General features: G+C 36.2%; 1 pseudogene; it reads left to right on the top strand.

Moving 5' to 3' along the window:
- The first annotated feature begins 943 nt into the window (after window positions 1-943).
- On the top strand, window positions 944-19,883 carry LOC109108029 (annotated as a pseudogene).
- The last annotated feature ends 2,790 nt before the right edge of the window (window positions 19,884-22,673 follow it).

The following is a 22,673-nucleotide window of genomic DNA, read 5'->3' on the forward strand; positions in this document are numbered from 1 at the left end:
AAAATAAATAAAAAATTAAATGGCCATGAAACCAACGAAATTAAGAGAATTTACAGAAATAACAGGATTGTGTTATTTCTAGGTCTAGGTCTATTTCTGCCCTGAATACTTTAGAAAAAAATAATTTTAGTGACGTAAAATCGGTGCCAAAGTGAACGTTTAAAGAAGGACGAAAACACGTAGAAATTCCAAGAATTATTTCACAGTATTATTAATACTTAAATGATTCTGTACAATGTATGATTTGGTTTGGGTTGTAGTAGGCCTAAATAAGTATGTATGTTACTACGTTAATTATGATTAATTACTGTGTCATAACAAAATAATATCCGGTTAATTCAAGTTTATTTAGTAAGAAAACACGTTTAACACACACACATTGTATTCAACACTAGAAATATATATAACTTATGAATGGGAGAAACTTATAAATGGTAGCCGACCCGTCTTATAAAAGAAAGAGCCAATCGCTGATTGGTAAAGTTATTGCGTCACTGCAGCTGCCATGCGCATTGGCTGGTCTAGCCTGAAAAATACGCTTTTTTTAACGCTATTTGAGCATAAATAACAACATTTATGGTGCAGTTCATTTCAGATTTGGTTGCTGATTTGAAATATGTAATTTAATTGTGAAGTCAGCAGGCAGTTTTTTAAGATTTCAGAATTCCTCAATATCCTTCATACCAGTTTCATAGTTATAGAAAAAAAAATATAGCCATATAAAATGTGTAAAATGTGTCTTTGGTTTGATTTTAATTTATTTTTTTTTTTATTTATTATTATATTATTTGATTTTGATGTGAGGTAATGTATTGTTTGAGTAGACAAACCCATATATTCAATATATTTAATATTTAACACACTTATATACAGATTAATCCAGTGTTCCGTTCTGGTTGGACTCCGAAGAGGGGGCGGGGCGGGGAGTACTACGTCACGGGCAGTGGGAGAAGAAGGGATCCCCCTCCCTTCTCTTTCTTCTTCTTCTCGCAGGTCTGACCGCTTTAAATCCGCCCCCTGACGCGCACGTCTCCTGCTTGGTGTACGCGGCTAAAAACACCAACCCCATCACAACACAGTTACACAGTTACACTCATCTTACGGGGATAGATTACGCGACAGCAGGGTTGTCGGGAGAGGCGTATTGGTTTGGCCTGGATCGGGATCGCCTCTGCTCAGGATCGGACGAGCTACAAGTCTGCTTTGTAAAAAATAACAACACGGTGAGTTCCACTCAACGGAGCTGTTTTGCTCTTTACTCTCCCCGGGCCTCTCTAAGAACACATTTCTTGTATTTTGACGTCTATTAGTCCTCTATAGGTCTCTCATAACCGCCCGATGTGGGCTAGGGGAATTTATTTTCCACTAGGATCGAGTGATCCTTTGCTGTGTAATCTCTCTTTAATCGCTTGCCTAATCATCTGGACCACCAAGTTATCGTTTCTAAAGAGCTGCTTTGACACGACACACCGAGAGGGAATGGTAGCTTTTGCCACGTAAAAATGGAAAGCATTTGTCATAATTGCGCGTGATCTCGATGGCCGTAATAAAGTGTCACGCTGCTCTCGCGCCAGACGAGTCAGTTGACGAGAACCGTAACAATTTATGTAACTCAAAGTGATGAGTGACAACCGGATGAGCCTAGTGCGAAAAAGTGGGTGATTCAGTTTGTTAGAGGCTGAGTGGCCCACATGTTGCTTTCTGGGGTTGTTGTTTACGCAGTCCGATTTAACATGTCCTATTTAAAACCGTTGCCAAATATGCCACCGAACGCGAAAGGGATCGTTCACCCAAAAATGTAAAGTTCTGTGCGAGAAATATTCAGTGCCTTTTAAATGGTCACTTAAAAATGTTTTCTGCTTGAAATCTTCTGCGCAAAATAAACCGGTTTTCGTTGGTGTTATCGCTAACCATCTTAAATACGTTTTATACTAAACACTAACAATTTTCGTGTTATATTGTGAAGTGTAAAGTGCAATAAAACGATAAATAATGACAGTATTTGCCGATGACACGCGATCGAGCGGCAGTTGCCTCCTAAAGCAAATGCGATTTTTGTTCGCGAATGTACACATTTAGCGCACTCGGACTGTGTTTTCTAATTTTTATGTTCACTGAAATGTTGTTGGATACTTTGTACTTAAAAACGATATTTTATTTGTAAAATAAGCGTATTTAAAACACATTTTTCATTAAAGGGGACATAACACACACACACACACACACACAGTTTCAGGCAATGTTCGCTCGTGGTAATCTTGAGTACCTTAATAGTAGTATTGCATCCTTCATATCTTCAAAGAGTCTTTAGATTTATCAGATTTATAAAAGAAAGATACAGCTTTACTATTCTCTCTGAGTCTGAAAACAGCCGAGTTCCTGGAGGCGTGCCGTGGGAGGAGCTAAAGAGTCCAGAGCACTTATGCCGCGTTCCAGGCAGGTTTTTGAGCCTCTGGTTGCTGTGTGTGTGCGTTTGCGCGCTCTTCCGGAAGAAGTGCCCATACAAGGAATTCTGCCCTGCATGATGTCATGAAGGGCCATGCTCAAAAAGAACTTTCAGAAACTTATACGAACCTGGAAGTAGTGTATTTGGCACAGGAATACCAAAGCCACTTGAAGGCAAGCCTGCAACCTTTAGCCAAAAAAGTGTAACGGCTAATGCTAACGTTTCCGCTTTGCCAGTACGTGGGGAAGGAGACCGTTTTTTGAATGGATGTCAAAAGAGGGGAGGCTTCACTATGCTGAATAAACAGCTTTTTTGAGGAAACGGCTTATCATTTAATGAATTGGCTAAACTTCAACATGTTTTACACTAAACAATAGTTTTGGATTTAACTATTTTTAATGTTTACAACAAAAAAGTTTTATAAGAGAAGTCACAGACTTTTTGCGACAGGTGGGATAGCTTATGGCCTTTTTCATTTATTCCTATGGTGTCCGTAAACAGCGATTGAGTGTCGCACAGCTTTGACTGAAATTCAGTGACATCAAGGCTGTAATGTGATTGGTTATCAAGGCACACATGATCTAAGTTGACCGTTATGCTTTCTCCAATAGTAAGTAATACAGACCCTCTCATCTCCCAATAGTAAGACAATCTCTGGAAATACCCCGCCATACGTCCAAATCGTTTTTTTGAAACTTTGGCCATGTTTAGCATGAGAATGTAACTCTTTAGCAGTATACATAAATCATAATGCATGAAATAGCATTAGACAACCCCCCCCCCACCCCTTTAACCTAAATGGCATCAAGCCAAACATCATTCCAGCATTGTTCCAAACCTGTATGTTTTTCCATCTTCCTGTTTTCTTATGGGAATAAAAAAAGCAGATGTTAGAAAAACATTCACTTCTTTCCATACTTTTCCATAAACTGAAAATTAATAGTGACTGAGTCTGTTATTCTAACTTCTCCTTTTGTGTTCTAAGAAAAAAAGAAAGTCATAGGAGTTTGTAACAGCAAAAGGTTGAGCAGAAGACAGAGTACTCATTTTGAGGCAAACTATTCCTTTGTACTTCCAGGTCTGTTGAAATGGTGGCAGGCAAAATATTATTTGTCCCCGACTTCAGTGAATTCTTTGCACTCTGAATCCAGATACACCTGAGTAAGACCTTATCTTACATGACCCTCTCTAGTTATTCATTTCTGATTGATTAACATTTGTCCACTTAAGCTGTAAAACTACTGCTGTGTCTTCACAGCTGATACTTCATTTACTGCCAGCAGTGAGGACTTTGACCTTGTGCTTGTGTTTACATGCAGAATATCTGGAAGAGAATATTGACCTTTCAAAAGGCTCTAAAATCACATCGTTTTGATAAGAGTGTTAAAACAGCTGGTCTTAAGCCACATAGAGGGTTGCTTGATCTTTTTGATGGAATGAAGAGAATAAAATCTGGAGTCAGATGTTTTCTGTGTTGTTGTGATGGCCACAATTCTATAGTTCGAATTCTTACAGTTTGTTTCTGTCTAAAGAAGCAGAAGAGTGCCTAAACCACTTTTTTTTTCTCTCAGGAATGACATGAAACTGGGCCACATCATGGAAGTTGTATAGTGAGGAAAAAAATGTGTTTCTAATTACTGGGAAGGAGAGCAGGAAAGAGGGAGATAACAAAATGCTCACCTCGGCGTGTTTCACATTTAGGCTTATTTTAAGAAAGATATAAATCTCTGATTTCCATAGTGAGGTGTGTTATTCTACATATCTGTGTAATCTTAAACAATCAGGTGATTTTTTTTAAGTTAGATGTGATGTAAAATTAAAACTCGTGATTTATGTGGTTTTGCAATGAATATATGAGGATGTGGAGTCATTGTAACATGTCTGTTCAGTTTCTTTCACGTGCCACCCTTCTCTGTCAGTGTTTTTTTTCTTTCTATCTCTGTTTTTCATTTTTTACTCAGACACACATGCTCTTGTCCCTGTTTTTTTCCTATCATACAATTTGTCCTACTTAAAGTGAAATGTCATATACAGTCTAATTATAGGAAGAGGTCTGTATTTTTATCATCAATATCCCAGTGAGGTTAATAACAACGTTCACAAGCAGAGCCTTAAATTCATGGGACCCAGAATTTTTTTTTTTTTTTTTTAATAAGTAGACAATATATCATAGAAGACATTATTAGGTCCCCCTGTTGTCACAGACCACAAGTGAAAGTGTATATGTTTGGGGCAAGTTTCTGTATTTTTCTGGTGTGTTGGCTCTTCTAGTCATCTGTTTGTTTCACTTTTTCCATCTGTTCCAACAAACGGCGACTATACCTCGCATTCGCATTTGTATGAATGTTAGTAAAGCTTCTATTAGTGCATTTAGATGGCAGGTGGTGTTTTGATGTGGTTTTAAGCTCAAAACTCTGGAGTATTCCAGCAGTGTTTTCAACCAGTTAATGCACTGATTACACACTTCACTTCATCACATGCATAAAAAAACACGATTACTGTACTCGGTGCATATTAAGGAGGTTAAATATCAGAATTTAATCTTATTTCCAACACGTGCAGACTAAAGTACTGGCCCAGGGTGAGTGAGTATAATGAGGTAATAACAACTATTAAGCATGTTTTGGGAGACCTGATCAGCCCTCAAAGATCATTTAATATCTGCCCCTTGCGGAATAAATCACCCAAATGCACTCACTATCCCTCTGTTTGTGGCACAGAAGACTGTGTGTTCTTGTAATTTGAATGATAAAGATTACATCATGAGACATTTCACTCTTTACACACTAATGACAGTTTGGTTTTGGTGTGCCGGTGTTTATGGATGTGTCTGTTTTTTGTTCAGTATGTTATAGTCAAACAATGCAAGGTAAACAGTACGCCAAAGCAAATGTTTACAATAAACTGTCCATGGTTTACACTACATAACAGTTACTGGTGGTTTGTTTAAACAAATGAATGGTGTGGTATTGCAAGCTAAATTAAAAGAAACCACATGTAGGAGGAAAAGTGGAATAGAAAAAGAAAATAAGGAAGAGAAATTTGGAAATGTGTAGAAATGAATTTAAATTCAAGGAAGTGCTTTGCGGTTGAGTTATTAAATTATGAATGTGTGACCTGCGGGGAAGAGTTGTGATTTCTGGGACAAAGTGTCTAAGTTATGTAGAGGTCAGATAGTTCCTGCTTAGGGGATGGTTAGGGAGAGAATGCATACTCATAAGGTTAATTAACAAAAACATTTAAAGTGCAAACAGGAAGAGGGGAGGTTTTGGGAGTTTGTACCTAGAGTTGCAGGTGTTTAGAGTAGCTGGGTTGAAAGATGACCTTGTCAAGGTCACTGAAGAAGGAGTACATGTTTTGCATAACAGCAGTTACAGTTACTGTAAATTGTATTTCATTTCAAGGTGTGAGAAAATAAAGTACTGTATTTTGGTGATTAGAGTATCAGCCGCTATGTTTTATTTTCCACATACACAGGGCAGGTGTGGGAACCACAAGACTTATGCAACAATGGACAGCTTTCATAAATGGTTTTCTTTAAGGAGATAGCAAAAGTTATGTGTGTTTGCATAGTCCACCAAAATTGCTGGGTCAGAAGTAATTCATTCCTTATATTTTATGTATCTAATATATATATGTGATATATTAATGTATATCTAATGTATCTAATGTATATATATGATATATATATATTTATTATTATTTATTTATTTATTTATTTTTATTTATTTATTTTTTTATTTATATTTTCATTTTTTCACCCTCATGCTGTTACAAGCCTGTAGGACAGGGATTTCCAAATTTACTTGTACTTTGACCACAAATACCCCCGAGAAGTTAATATTTAAATATTTCAAAACATTTGCATAATCATGGTTCTTTAATGTCATATGTCACATGACATGCAGTAAACAATTAAAATATGTAATGTTTTTTAAGTGTTTTATTTTAATAAAAATTATTTTATATTTTTGTGACTTAATGAATTATTAGCTTTTCATCAACTCCTTGCAGTTTTCTTAAGAAACCCCACTGGTTCCCAAACATCAGTTTGGGAAACCCTGCTGTAGGATATTCTTCTATGGAACACAAAAGAAGATATTTTGAGAAATGTCTCAGAGTTTCATTCATTTGTTTATTTATTTACTTATTTGTCCATACAAGGAAAGTCATTGAATAGAGTTCGGTGTTGTTTTGGACCCCATAGACTTTAATTTTATCGACAAAGACAGTTGAATCATTCTTCAGAAATATCCTCTTTTGTGTTTCACAGAAGGTTGAAAGTCATACAGATTTGGAACAACTTGAGCGTGAGTAAATGATGACAAAATATTCATTTCTGGGTGAACTATCCCTATAACTGCACTGAACTTTAAATAAAGCACTTTCTATCTCTTCATATAAATAGATCATTAGAAATCCCACTGGCATCAGCTGTTTAAGCTGCGTTCCTTTAGCCTGTATTTGGTAGTGCAATGCTAAGGCTATGGGTTTGATTCCAAGGAAACATGAATATTTTAATCTGATACTGTAAGATGCATTGGATAAAAGTGTTTGCCTAATGCATAAATGAAAATAAACACAACAAAAATAGCATATGTGGTGGATTCAGGCTCACAGGGCTATGTAAAGGTACACATCTGTGAGGAGGATGTGGGCTGTAGATGTAGGGCAGAATAGCAAGGAGAGTACCAAAACAGTGTTGATGTCTTAGTCTTGGAAGCACTGATGAATTAACCTGTGCTGTAACTTGTTTCTGAAGTCTGTAATTTCCTTATGCAGGGCTGGTAGAGCAAAAATGATTTATTTCATCTCTGAATCACAGAGACAGACACTGAAAACGTCTCCTAATGGAAAAATCCACACACACACTTGCAGAGCACAGCTGGAGATTTTAGTAGATGGCTTGCTTTCCTCCTCTAAAGAAACATTTGCTTTCCCACAACCTCTCTCTTACAAAACAAAATGGACATAAAAGGACATAAAATGCTTATGTCATCTGTACAATTCGAATTTTTAAATGTCATCATTCAGATTTTAGTTTTTAGATAACAAGTAAAAAAAAATTGGGCAAAATTTCACAATTGATAAAACTGATTTTGTATGATTTCTTGAGGTAAGTTTGGTAATAACTCCGTGTCCACTTCTGCAATTTTATGAAATGGTGATGTGAATGCAACTATCCTTATGCAACTACATTTACATTTATTAATTTAGCAGACACTTTTATCCAAAACGACTTGAAGAATACAAGCGATTCACCATAAAGAGGCAATTAAACACATTAAGTGCTCTAATAAAAGATTTCAGACATTGTTCAGATTAGTACAAGCTTATGTATGCGAAGAAAACAAAAATTTCTTTGTCAACAGTCTCCTCTGTGTCTCTCCATATCACCATATACTGCGTATGCTCTTCTGTGTCATCCACACCACAAGGATGCGCTGTTTTCTTTCAAATCAAAGCTAAATACACGTAGAAACAGCGCATTCCTTGTGGCGCTTATGATACAGAAGAGCATTCGCAGCGTACGATGATATGGAGAGACACCGAGGAGACTGTTGACAAAGGGAATTGTTGAATAAAGTTGTTATTTTTGTTTTCTTCGCTTCTGGAGTAGATGCAGACTCATAAGAGTGAGTGGAAGTAGGAAGGTGCTGTTCTATACACAAGCATCAATGTCTTAAACTTCTTAAATATATGAAATATATGTCTTAAACTGGTAGCCGGTGCAGGGAGATTAAGAGAGAGGTGTGACATGGGCCCTTTTTGGGCTAATTGAAAATCAGTTTTGCTGTTGCATTCTGAATTATTTGTAGAGGTTTGATTGCGCATGATGGAAGTTCAGACAGAAGGGCTTTGCAGTAGTCCAGCATAGAAATGACAAGGGCCTGGACTAGAGGTGTGCGACTGTGTGGACACTGCACTTATTCGCAGTCACAAAAGTACATTAAACATTTCATTCGTGTGGTGTTCTGACAAGCAGCTTTTCTGAGTGTGTACAGCTGAAAGGCTCGCACATGATTTCTGATTACTGGATTAAGTTATATTTCGGGTATGATTGCACTAATACTGTCAAAAACACACAAGGTTTATATATAAACACAGCTGGGTATGTCTAAAGTGAAAGTAAACAGTAGAAAGAAAAACGAATGTGTACCTGTATATTAGATGCAGGCTTTGTGGTCACCAGCCTTTTTAAGCCCAAGATCCCTGTGTTTTGCTTTTATTTATGAGAGGAGATATATATATTTTGGGATGGTCGATAGGAAAAGACATCAGATTTTGTTTTTAATTTTTGGGCTTTTATTTAGTATTTTAAGTAATTTAGTATTTTATGTAATCTTACACTGCAAAATAATAACTCAAAAAAGATTAAAAGATAACATCATAATTATTTACTGAACCCTTAAATTAATCATAATTATATAATGAAAGCCATAAAAAACAGACAATCATGATAATTGCCAAAGACCTAAAACAGACAATTAATCCCAATAACCGTGACTATTTTTAGACAATTAATCGTCAGCCAAATTTCGTAATCGTGACAGCCCTAAACCAAACCTAAAAGTATAGATGCCACAAATGTATAACTATATATTGCAATTCTATAATTCTGAAATGACAATGATTTAGAATTGTATGGGATGCCAGATGGCTTTTACTGGCATGATGCATGATGCATTTAACTGCCTGTAAAATGTAATATGAACCAGAATGTCCAGTTGTAAGCAAATCCTAGTGTACTAATTTTGAGTAAAGGCAAATAAGCTATTTATTCCTGCCATGACTTTAAAGAGAACTGAGGCTTTTCTGCCAGTACACATAGTGTGATAATTAGAAACCAAGAGTATGTGCTTAGATGTCCTATATGTTAGTGATGCGCGGGTCAGATTTTTTTCCAACCCGCAGGTCCCGCTTTTATGAAAATATTTGGCCCGCCCCACAAAGAAAGTACAATTTCTTTACCCACCCCAACCCGACCTGCGGGGTCCGCGTGTTATGAGATGACCGGCGCATCGTGGACATCACGCAAGTAGACCTTCGTATTATAACCTTATCAAATAACCTAATAAAATATGAAAATATATTTTCCAAATATTTAATATAGGCTATAGGGAATTGAACGCAACATACATGGATGTTTTTTATTTTGTTTTTAATGACCCGCCCCAATCCGACCCGCAAGTAAAGTGCCAATTTCTTTACCCGAGCCGCAGGTTACCCGTGTGGTCCGCGGTTATGAGATGACCCGCGCATCACTACTATATGTGTATTGACCTGCACAGGTGTGTGTGTGTGTGTGTGTGTGTGTGTCATTGTGTCCTGTTTGGCCAATGATTGGTCTTTATGTAAAATTGGTTATGTCTAGTCTTAATGGTTGCAGGGGTTTCTTTTGTGGTAGCAGGTGTGTTTTTCATTCATTTCAAGTGTGTCATCTGTTAAACAAAAGTTTCACCAATGACAAACATGACTGTTTCCACCTTTCCATTGGTTGGACTGTCTACTAAAGAATGGACAATATTATTGACGTGGACTTTAATGGCTAGATGACTCTTCTATTCACATCACTAGCTCGTAGTGATCTCTTTTTCTTTTGCTTGCATGCACATTTGTCTAGGAGTTGTGTCCTTGTATATGTTCTGTAAATATTTGCCACCCTTTGTGAATAGGAACTGAGCCAGGTGTGTTAAGAGGCCATTTGTTTTAATATTATGTAAAATGATACGTAATCAAAACTCACAGAGCAACTACATAAAAATAAAGGTAGCTCTTGCATCTATGCCATTAATTTGTGTTTCAAATTTAAGACATGCAAAAATGTTGTTTTTAAAGCTCATTTGGTCAAAGTTCTGTTCCTCAATACGCAGCTGTTCTAAATGTTCGTATTGTTGTTGACAAGCTATCTATGGTGGATGATCCTTTTTGCCAATAAATAAAAATTTTTCTGTATATGTCAAACTTACTAGGTTAGACTGTTTGTTGACGCTATCTATGGTTTTGCCAATAATTTAGTTTTTATGTATGATGTGTTAATTTTAGTGAGAGTGTGAATTTTCATACAGCCAAGTATGGTGACCCATACTCAGAATTGGTGCTCTGCATTTAACCCATCCAAAGTGCACACACACAGCAGTGAACACACACACATCGTAAACACACATCCGGAGCAGTGGGCAGCCATTTATGCTGCGGCGCCCGGGGAGCAGTTGGGGGTTCGGTGCCTTGCTCAAGGACACCTCAGTCGTGGTCCGACTCTCTAACCATTAGGCCACAACTTCCCCTTATTTACTATTTATTCAATTTTTTAAGGTATCTAATATTTTAATACTTAATTTCCACGATCTAAATATTCTTAACAATTAAAAGTTTCTTGTCATTTGAAAGTGTGTTGGCCTTCTTGCATTAATATGCTTTTATATTATGATTATATATTCAGTGGCTTAAAATGGTCTTAAAATGATAATAATATTATTTATCGCAATTATTTCTGGGGCAATATATTACACAACAAAAAGTTGTTATCGTGACAGGCCTAGTTCCATAAATTCTGCAGTTGATTTTCCTTGATGCAGTAATTATCAAACAGTCAAATGTTTTTCTTGGTCCTGCTATAATATTATGTATATATTACACATTATAATGTATAATATAATACTGTGCACTACCAGTAACAAAAGACACTGTAACAGTCTGTCACAAGCAATTCTAGTTGGATTTTTCATCAATGAATTTCTTAAAATGATCCTTTGACTGTGTTCTGGCCCTCCATGTAGTGGCGAAAATGGTATGTTTTTGGCCTGATGTCAAACTTACTTGCAGACCCCTGGTGTAGGCTGTTGAGAACTGAAAGCCTTGTGTTTGTCAAGAGAGGTTTTTTAATTTTTAATTTATTAAATATCATGTCATGCAGGTTTTTTATTGTACTGTCAGCTGTGTATACTGAAGTCTGTGTTTATCCACATGGGTGTTCTCGCACAACATCTGCTTGATTATTATTATTTTTATTTTTTTTTCTGTATCAAATGCTGTCGCTTTTTCATTCATAGCTGTTTTGGATGTCACCCTTTGAGGAAGAAAGGCTGTGTGTTTGGTTTGTGTACGGAGAATCAGCAGCAGTGTTAAATGAGGCTTTATAGAAAATCTTAATGAGCAGGTTTATTTAGTGGGTCAAGGCGAGATTTGTTTATTCATGTCAGTTTGTTCATTGTTTATTTGAGGCTTTTTTAATCCAGTGTGCTTCATTCATTTACACATTAATGTAGATAGCTTACTGGAAAAACTGGAACAAACTGCAATGATGCACACATAATTAACATCTGAACACTCATTGTTAATGATTAATCGTATTAAATGGAAATGCATTGTTTTAGGACTATTAAAACGAAAATGTCAAGTAGAGAGGCTCTAAAGATTAATGCTGGCTAATATATGTTGCAGAGTGGGTTGGCAAAACAGAATGAGCAGTGTGTCCTGAATTTTAAGAATGTTTATATAACAGAATTGAACTTGCTCAAGTGACCCTTGTTTTCTAACTACTAAATGTTTTTAAAAAAAATTTACTAACAGTATCAAGTTGAATTTTAACCGCCTAAGTTAAAATTCAACTTTTACACTTTTAAAATGCAAAAAGATATTTCAAGAAAGGAAGTGTTACTGTGGAAAACTAAACTGCTTCTTACCCACTGGTTATTTCTCTAAAAGCAACAGAGATCTGCTAAAAGGATGAAAGCTAATGGTTGGCTGGTCATCTGACATATATGGCCTGTGGTTTTTTTGGCATCATTTCCAAGTTGCTATTTAGTTGTTGTTGTTTCTCAGTTCTGGGTGGTTATGCTTTGTGTGTGTGGGTGTGTGTGATCTAATCTGATCTAATAACCAAAGGTCTTCTAAACATAGTGTTGAGTCAGAGACTTTTAATCTCTCTGCTCTTTGTATTCTGCTGCATGCTTAATTACACACACATTCAAGTTACAGCTTGGCAGGTAGAATCGTAATCTGCATTTCAGAACACTCAGGGTGTGTGTGGTGTAGTTATTACGTAACAAGTAATATATTGTCTATCTATATGTCCTGAGTCAATATGCATAGTCAAAGCTGGAAGTATTGACTTTTAAATAAAGTTTGTACAGCTCTACAATGAGCTACACTTTATGTACCTAACAATATATACAAATAGAACAAAGCAGTGACAGTGACTGCCCACTGTTGCTTCAGGAGGTATTTTCCCATTCATGTTCCTATTTCTCCCAGCTTTGAATCAAACCGAACAGCTCTGAGATGAATTACAAAATTACAAACTTTTTAAAAAAGGAGTTTTTTTCTCATTGGACAAATGAATATTGGAATTCATGTTTTATTAATCATATGTTTTGACTCATCCCTTGATTCATTGTGAAGTATTGATTATAAGTATTAGTAAAGTGTATTTGTTAATATATACAAACCTTTGTGTCAATAAGATGTTATAAAAGGAAATTAATAATTTTATTCAGCACGGATTCATCAAAAGTGACAGTACATTTTTTAAAAATGTAACAAAAGATTTTTATTTCAAATAAATGCTGCTCTTTTGAACTTTGTGTTCATCAAAGAATCCTGAAAAAAGTGTATCACAGTTTACACAATTTTAAGCAACACATTGTTTTCAACGTTGATATAAATAAGAAATATTTGTAATACTTTAGTGACTAATTCTCACTCTTAACTAGTTGCTTATTAGCATGCATTACTAGCATATTGGGTTTTTGTTAGTACTTATAAACCACATTTTTACATTACAATGCCTTTTTATGTACAAAGTTATACTCATATATTATTTTTTTAGATCCCCTTATCCTACAATACATTCAGTTCGCAATCGTTCACCAGTAGCCCTAAACTTGATAACAACTACTTGCGCGGCGGCGTTACGCGCAGGCTATTACTAATAAGCATCCAAATTTTGGATCCTTTTACAGCAAATTTGGAGTTTACTGAGGGAAAAGTCCTACTTATTAGTTAGTTAATAGTAAGAATTGGACCTTAAAATTTTGTTTGGCTGAAATTTTTCTTGTTAGAATGACTTCTGAAAGATCATGTGACACTGAAGACTGGAGTATTGTTTGGTTGCAAATTAGGTAATTTTTATGAATTTTTATGGATATTGTAAAGTAGTTATACCATTAAAGTTTTTACTGTATCAAGTAAATGCAGCCTTGGTAAAAATAAGTGACTTATTTAAAAATATTTAATAATCTTGCAGACCCCAAACTTTTGAACTATGTATGTTGGTATTTATGTAATTATGTATTAAGCAGATTGCATCATTTTCTTTCCATTTCAATTTAAATTAAATTAATGTTAATACATTTGTTATTAAGTTATAATCACACTGACTTTCAGTAGTGCTGTCTTCTGGAGAAGCAAATGTGCTCTTTTTCTACTGAAGAACTGTTGTAGATTAAGATGGTGATTCAGATTCGGGTGTGTCAGTGTGGTTTGGCCATTTTTTTTTTTGTTTTTTTTTTGCCCATACTGCTGAACTACAGTTGCTATGGTTGGGAAATACTCTAACAAACAATGAATATTGCCTATATATATTCCTCTAACACACACACACACACACACTGTGTTCCACAGTTACTGTCGTTGGGCCAAATTATCAAACAGGATGTATGCTTGTGACACACACACATGTCTGTGTAACTGTCAGAATTTTTTTTGTTGTTTTCTAGGACTGCTAGGGCAAATAATTACTCACTTTTTCTGTAATAGCAAATCACGATCTGTTAGCTAACTTGTATGTGCTTTTCTTTCTTCAGGGCTGTACATTGGTGCACACACTGGATTCAGCATCCTTGAGACTACAAAAATTTGTCAGATTTTGCCATTACTAAATTTTTACAACAGCGGAGGAGGAGGGGGTGAAAAATTGGACCTCCCAGCTACTCTCTTCCAATGTCCCAGAGACAGTATGACTGCTGTCAGGGCACTAAACTGCTGAGTGGAAACCCCTGAAAAGGCCTTCCTACTTTCTCTTACCCAGACATGAAGGAGGTGAGGCTGTGGACAGCGAGTGATGTCTCCGATTGGCTGACTGATGAAGGCATGCAGGAGTACATGGATGCACTGCGGAATGTGGATGGCCCTGCCCTCTTTATTGTGTCTGTGTGAGGATTTATTTTATGTCTTTTGTTTGTGGTTGGTGGGGGGGGTGGTCGACAACTTTTGGAGCGTATAGAGACTTTGCGCTTCACCAACCAAATGAAGGCGCACAAGAACAACAACCACGAAAACAGTAACCAAGCCAATGGTCACACTGGCATCACCCTTAGTGTTAGCAACAGCAAGATCCCCAACGGCAGTCCAAAGAATGGCTTGCACTCGAAGGCGGTTCGCATCTTGATTCCATCGCTGCCTGAGCAGGAGCGCACGCCGTATCCCACAGAGTGGTTCAAAACAGGCGTGGCCTTCCTTTACGCTCTGTTCTGCTTCCTCACAACAACAGTTGTGATCTCAGTGGTGCACGAACGTGTCCCACCCAAGGAAGAGTCTCCACCCCTGCCAGATAAATTCTTTGATCTGTTCAATCGTGTGGAGTGGGCGTTTTCCATCTGTGAGATCAATGGCATGCTGCTTGTGGGACTGTGGTTTACACAGTGGCTTCTGCTTAAACACAGGTCAGTTCCTTAATCATTTTTCAAGTGGTTTTAATCTATGGCCACTCCTAGTTTCTGTACATTAAAAAAGAAACTGCACTAAATACTGATTAAAGAACTTGCATGACTTTAGAGTTTGGCATAACTAGAAATAAATATACAATAATAATAATGGCCACTCCTAGTTTCTGTACATTAAAAAAGAAAAAATATTTTATTTGATAGTTATATATATATATATCTATATATATATATATATATATCTATATATATATATATATATATATAAAATATAAAATAGACTTACTCCTATATCCAGTTTATTCAAGGCTGTGGGAATCCTCATTCTTCAAAGAAAAAAAAACAGTTGTTGAGGGAGAGAAGTCAAATAAGAAATATTGGGATATTTAATTCAGCTTTTGAAGCCATTTTTATTTTATTTAAATCATCTCCTGTCATGACTCATAAACAGTCCAGAATGCTTTCTTCAGCATAGAGATCCATAAACTATGTGACCTATCCTATGATCTGGCTGTTTTCTGACCCTGATTTCTCTCCATTTGCAGGTCCATAATCGGTCGCCGGTTCTTTTTTATTGTGGGGACTCTGTATTTGTACAGATGCGTGACCATGTACGTTACGACATTACCTGTGCCAGGCATGCATTTCAAGTGCTCCCCCAAGGTAACTGTGGAAGGACGACAATACTTGTAGTTTGTCATTGAAACTAGACCTTAATGCAGGTTAATGTTGATCTAGAATAGGCTTACTTTCTGAAGTGGATTGTGCTAAATACAGGTGTAAACAGGGTCAAGTGCTCAAACCACATGTAGATGAAAACAAATGACATCAAAAAACCACGCTCTCTGCCATAATTTCAGATCTCATTCATGCTTCTAAATATAAATATGCACATGCAACTGATGTTTTAGAGCTGCAGCAAAAATGATCTGTGACTAATGACCTATATTTCGGTCTGCTCTTCATACAAAGAATTTACCGACACCTTGTGGTTTCTGATTTCATTGTATCAGAAAATCTGCATTAACAATATAAAATACAATGAAGGCAGTGAAGGCAGAATATTTATTTTGGAGTATCTCACTCTTATGTGTATGTGCTGTTGTCATATGTCGTTTGTACTTGTTTTAAACAAAATGCTCCACTGCCCTAGTTTATTTGGAAGGAAGGACTATTCCTTTGAATCAAAATTTGTGAGAGAGGATAACGTAATATGGATAACATAATGTATTAATGAAATAACATTTTGGTTGTTTGTCTACCTATAAATCGTTTTGTGCTTGTATACACTTATATTTGTGTGTTTGTGTGTGTTCCAGCTCTTCGGTGACTGGGAGGCACAGTCACGGCGGGTGATGAAAATGATGGCCGGTGGCGGGCTGTCAATCACTGGCTCTCACTCTTTGTGTGGAGATTACTTGTACAGTGGACACACAGTGATGCTGACTCTAACATACCTCTTTATTAAAGAGTGTGAGTACACCTATTCCTAAACAATCATGTCAAAAGATACTTTAGAATGTGATTTTTAGCCTCTGAACGTTGTTTTGGTTTGTTGATAAGGCCATCTAGTGGAAATGAAATGCAATGACATATACACTAAAAACACATTATTATACAATACACAAAAATACTTACACCATTAGTTTGGTACATACGTCTACCTGCACCATGAAATTATTATACCAATTTTTTTTTCTAATGGGTAACAGATTCTCCACGGAGGTTCTGGTGGTATCACTGGATCTGCTGGTGCCTGAGTGCCGTCGGTATCTTCTGCATCCTGTTGGCTCATGATCATTACACCATTGATGTGGTTTTGGCCTACTTCATGACCACACGCCTCTTCTGGTGGTACCATACAATGGCCAATCAGCAGGTACATTTGGAGTTTGTACCTTGTACCTTTATTTATGTACTAACAATAACACATTTTAAGTATTAAAATAAGGTGCTAAGTAATTAATAAAAATAAGATTCAAAACATATATAATACATAAATTAGACATTTATCAAGAGATTATGAAGAAAAACATATTTTAATACATATACATGGATGATCTTTGATTATATTGATCAAGCCACCTAAAAATACATTTTGCTACAGTTGTTGGGTAACTGTCTTCACTTAGTAACATCTGCATTTGATATATTTCTGAAGAACTGGAAGACTGTGGCATTACATATTTTGTCTCCAAACTTGATCTCTTCTGGTGTCCTATAGGCTCTAAAGGAAATTTCCACTGGCAACCTGTTCTCTCGTGTGTGGTGGTTCAGCCCATTCCAGTACTTCGAGAGTAACGTCCGTGGCATTGTGCCTAGAAACTACCAGCTGCCGTTCTTGTTGCAGACAATGACGAGTGCCCGGGTTAAGTACAGTAAGCTGGACTCCCGTGAGTCATGACCCATGACTCCTGATTGGCTGGAGCTCTGTGAGACTCTAAAAGAAAAACTACTCTTCCCATCATGCCCTGCAAAACTGGTTGAGCACTGTGACGCATATACACTGATCATTTTGTAGTATTTGAAGCTTTTCAACGTCTGTAGCAGGTATGTATATGTAGAGCAGAGCATCTAACAACAGGATTTGATTTGCTGCTCTTTATAAACATTAAAAATGCCCAGGCCTTTGTCTGATTGAGCACTAAGCCTTTTTGCTGTCTTCTCAATGGACTTGGTCTGGCAGAATAGGTCATCTATGGTTCATTTACCTGCCAAAACCGTATTGAATAAACTGGAACCCTTATAGAAACAGATTTTCTTTTTAAAAAGCATCTTTTTGTAATAATTTTGTTAATTCTGGAGTAAGATTTTTTCTAAATATTTCGCAGGTTTATTTTCCAAAAAAAAGTTGTCATCCAAATAGAGTATCTTTTTTAGATTTGTACCTTGCTGAAAGCTGGAACCTATACAGCTTCAGTGTTTTATAGTGCCTTTCTTCCATACACAAATATATATTTCATCATACAGTACAAACACATGTAATATACACACACATCAATACATCCACAATATACATGCTTTAAACATTTACCGTAAATAATGTGTTAACCCGCAGTGTTGTCTATCTGATTGTCTAAATGTTTTGTTTAGCCTGTAATCATTAAGAGAGGCAGTATGTTTTTGTAGAAGCTTTGAATGTGGGAGCTCAGTTCTGCCTTTTACATTGCAGCAAACCTTCAAATCAAACCCTGAGCACACACACACTTCCTAGTCTTTTAAATTGGATAATTATGTTCAATTATTCATTACTGGAGATTTACTAGTTTTGAAGTTTTTTGATCAGAATATAGTGTTATTTTGACCAAACACTGCTCAAATTTTGTCATGACTAAAGGGCTGTTCATACAGGATGTGTTTTTGCTTTCAAAAAAGGTATACGTAGTGCATTGAAATGAAATGTTTTAATAGTTTAACTGTTTTTGACACATAAAATGCAGTGATTGTGGTCAAAGATGTCTGTTAAGGTTGTTTACATAGCAAAATAACTTAAAAAAGTTGCAAAAGTATACCAGAACACATCTTGTATGAATGGCCTCAGCGTGTGTTTTGTTAACTAATTTAATGCACCAACGTTTTAAATATGAGATTAGCTCAGTCTCTTACTGCAAAATTATTTTCATAGAGAATCGAAGCTAGGCTTTGGACACCATCTTGATATTAAGGAATGTCAGATCGTGTTCTTTGACAGAAAGGATTTACTCATACAGACTGAATGTTGTTTACAATATCACACATGAAACTAATGATATAAGTGTGTGTAGATCGGGTAATCTGTACATTAAAGAACATGTATTATTGTTGTATACTGTACAACATTACATGTTCATCTATCAAAGGAAATTATCCCTTTTTGTGTAGATTGTCAAAACTAAAGAAGTTTGGTAAAAGAAGGTATTTGAGGGCTTCTGCTTTAATGTGAAGTTTGTCTGCTCAAAATGTGCTTTTGCTAGCCAAAGGGAATCATAAAGTCTCTTACTAAATAGCCAGAAGTGTTGTAAATGTTCTGGAGCAAGAACCAAATCGAAACTGGTGGTATTTGTGACAGGTAGACTGAATGATGAGGTGAGACAGGCCTGTAAAACGACTGAATGAGTCTCTGAAGTGTGAATGTACAATCAGTGACTAAATCAGAAGCACTTTAAAACGATGCCCAGCCACACACTTTTCTGACACGCTGCATTTCAGTGACCTGCACACTAATAAACCTGCAGGGTAAAAACACTATTTTATTATTCCCCCAAGTTACAGCCTGATTGATGATGGTTTTACGATATGTCTTTCATATGAAACTGACAGTGGAATCAGACCTGTGAATGTGCGACACCATGTACCATTTAGTGTGGATATGAATGGCTGCAATATGCCACAGATTTTTATTGTTTTTTTTTTTTTTTTTTGTGTTTTTTTTTTTTAAACCATGGAAAAGTCATGAAAACCAGTTTTGGGTTATAAAAGATTTTAAATACTAAATAATTAAGTGTGTTTATTTAATTGGGAAATCCAGATTGTTAAGCTGTTAATTTAGCTTTGTGTTACACTGTCAACTGATTGACTTGATAAGTGAACAGAGTGTTGGTTTTTGATATGATGACTGTAAATGTATGTTGTTGTTTTTGTCGTTTTGTTTCATTTTCATGTTTTAATCATAAATCCATCATTGTCAAATTACTTTGTTGTCTAATGTAAACCAGGTTATTTGTGTGCTAAACAATCTCTTAATATGAGACAAGGAGTGGGACAGATATTGAATAAAAAAATTTAATATTCTATATTGTCTAAATTGCCATTATTTTCCCTTTACTTAACTCCAAGAATCAATTAGATGACTGCTGTTCTTCATCAGCTCTTATTTCAGATGCTAGTGTTTTAAATAATACTGCCTGACAATAACTTTTTAGATCTAGATGGTTAGTCATATAGCATCACTCATGCTGACAGTATATTGAGCAGATGTTGACTATTCCACAATATCAAGTACAGTGTATTTGAAATATTCATAAAGTAAGCCATAGTCAAACACATTTTTTATCATTTTTGTCACCTTGTTGTCTTGCAGCCAGATTTACTAACAGTTTGTGCTAGCACATAACTACAATCAGTATTTTCTTAAGATGTGCAATGAAAAGACATGTTATTTTTGGGGCTGACGTTATCGCATACGCATTTGTCAGAGTTTCCCTTTCAGGCACAGAATTGATGGGAGAGATTTAAATGAGTCATGCATGGTGATTTACTAAAGATTATGGTAGTCTGTTCATTGGTATTGGTGCCATTATTTAATGCCCAAAAGAAGCATGTCTTACCCCTTTCTGCGAATCCTATTCACCTGATTATCACTGGTTCTGTTTGTTTGCGACTCTAAGTTGATTTGCCCCGTCTTAGTAAATATGGCCCATATTATCCTTAGGTAAATTTGCCTTGTCCCCATTTAGGGGTATTTGGTATTTGGAGCAATCTAGCCTTCTAATACAGTTGGGAAAATATTTATATGATCCCCTGCTGATTTTGTAAGTTTGCCCACTTACAGAGAAATGAAGGGTCTGTAATTTTTATGGTAGGTTTATTTTAACGTATAGAGACAGAATACCAACCAAAAAATCTAGAAAAAGACGCATATAAAGGTTAGAAAATGATTTGCATTTCAGTGTGTGAAATAAGTATTTGATCCCCTAGCAAAACATGACTTAGTACTTGGTGCAGAATCCCTTGCTGGCAAGCACAGAGGTAAGACTTTTTTGTTGAAGTTGGTCACCAGGTTTGCACACATCTCAGGAGGGATTTTAATCCACTCCTCTTTACAGATCCTCTCTAAATCCTTAAGGTTTCTTGGCTGTCATTTGGCTACTCGAAGTTTCAGCTCCCTCTACAGATTTTCTGTAGGATTGAGGTCTGGAGACTGGCTCGGCCACTCCATGACCTTAATGTGCGTCTTCTTGAGCCACTCACTTGTTGCCTTGGTGGTATGTTTCGGGTCATTGTCAATGTGGAAGACCCATCTTCAGTGTTCTGGCTGAAGGAAGGAGGCTCTTGTCCAAGATTTTACAGTACATGGCCCCATCCATTTGCCCCTCGATGCGGTGAAGTCATCCTGTACCCTTAGCAGAAAAACTGCCCAAAAGCACAATGTTTCTACCATCCGACTGTAGTGATGGTGTTCTTGGGGTCATAGTCAGCATTTCTCTCCCTCCAAACACAGCGAGTTGAGTTAATGCCAAAGAGCTCAATTTTGGTCTCCTGACCACAGCACTTTCTCCCAAGCCTTCTCTGAATTATTTAGATGTTCTTTGGCAAACTTTAAATGGGCCTGTACATGTGCCTTCTTGAGTAGGGTAACCTTGTGGATGCTGTAGGATTTCAGTCATTGCAGCATAGTGTGTTACCAATGTTTTGCTTGGTGACTGTGGTCCCAACTGCCTTAAAGGGATACTCCACCCCAAAATGAAAATTTTGTCATTAATCACTTACCCCCATGTCGTTCCAAACCCATAAAAACTCAGTTCGTCTTCGGAACACAATTTAAGATATTTTGGATGAAAAATGGGAGGCCTGTGACTGTCCCATAGACTGCCAAGTAAATAACAGTGTCAAAGTCCAGAAAAGGTATGAAAGTCGTCGTCAGAATACTCCATCTGCCATCAGACGTGCAATATGGGTTATATGAAGTGACGGGAACAAAATTAACGACTTTATTCAACAATTCCTTTGTCAACAGTCTCCTCTGTGTCTCTCTATATCACCGTATGCAGTATGCTGTTCTGTATCATCCGCGCCACAATATGTCAATTTTATGTCAATTTTATCATAATTGACTTCTTAATTTTGTAATTTTGACTTTTCTGTAATAATTTAATAAAATTTATCTTATAATTTTGCCATTTTATTTCATAATCTTCATAACTTTCATAAAAGTTTTCACCTGTTAGCCTAGTTTTTGCTAGTAAATTTCACAAGTAACACTTAAGCATGAAATCTTGAAGTAGAGAGACTGAAAAAGTATTTTCTTGTAAAACATACTCCAATAATCTGTTTTATTTACAGCTTCAAAAAATACTGTTTAATGATGACTTTTATGTAATAATTTCTTTTTATCTCATTATTTTGACATATCTCATAATTGTCTTTTTCTGTATTTTATGATTTTTCATCACAAAAGTTTGACTTTTTAATTCCATAATTATGTTTTGTCATAATTATGATTTTATCAAATGACATTTATGTTGCAGAAATGGGCTTCCATACCTTCATGTTTACTTTTGTGTCACCCAAATTCAGACTAGCAGTATTTGAAAAAAAAGAAGATCAGCATGATGATGTTTCATATTATTATTACTTTTGAATAATATGTAAATAATTTAGTCTACTCTGTTCAGACAGCTGGTGAAAATAGCATAGCATACAACCCAACAGTAAATGTATTGTTGTGATGCTCAAATGAAAGAAATGTCAGTTTCAGTTAGTGGTTAAACATGCTCAAGCTTTATTTTTTCATTTATTACCCAGCTAAAAGCAATGCCACATGTCCCAATGATATACAGACTCATGAGGTTTAATCACATTTT

The sequence above is a fragment of the Cyprinus carpio genome, chromosome A17 (genome assembly GCF_018340385.1).
Source record: "Cyprinus carpio isolate SPL01 chromosome A17, ASM1834038v1, whole genome shotgun sequence".
In the NCBI taxonomy this organism is placed as follows: domain Eukaryota; kingdom Metazoa; phylum Chordata; class Actinopteri; order Cypriniformes; family Cyprinidae; genus Cyprinus; species Cyprinus carpio.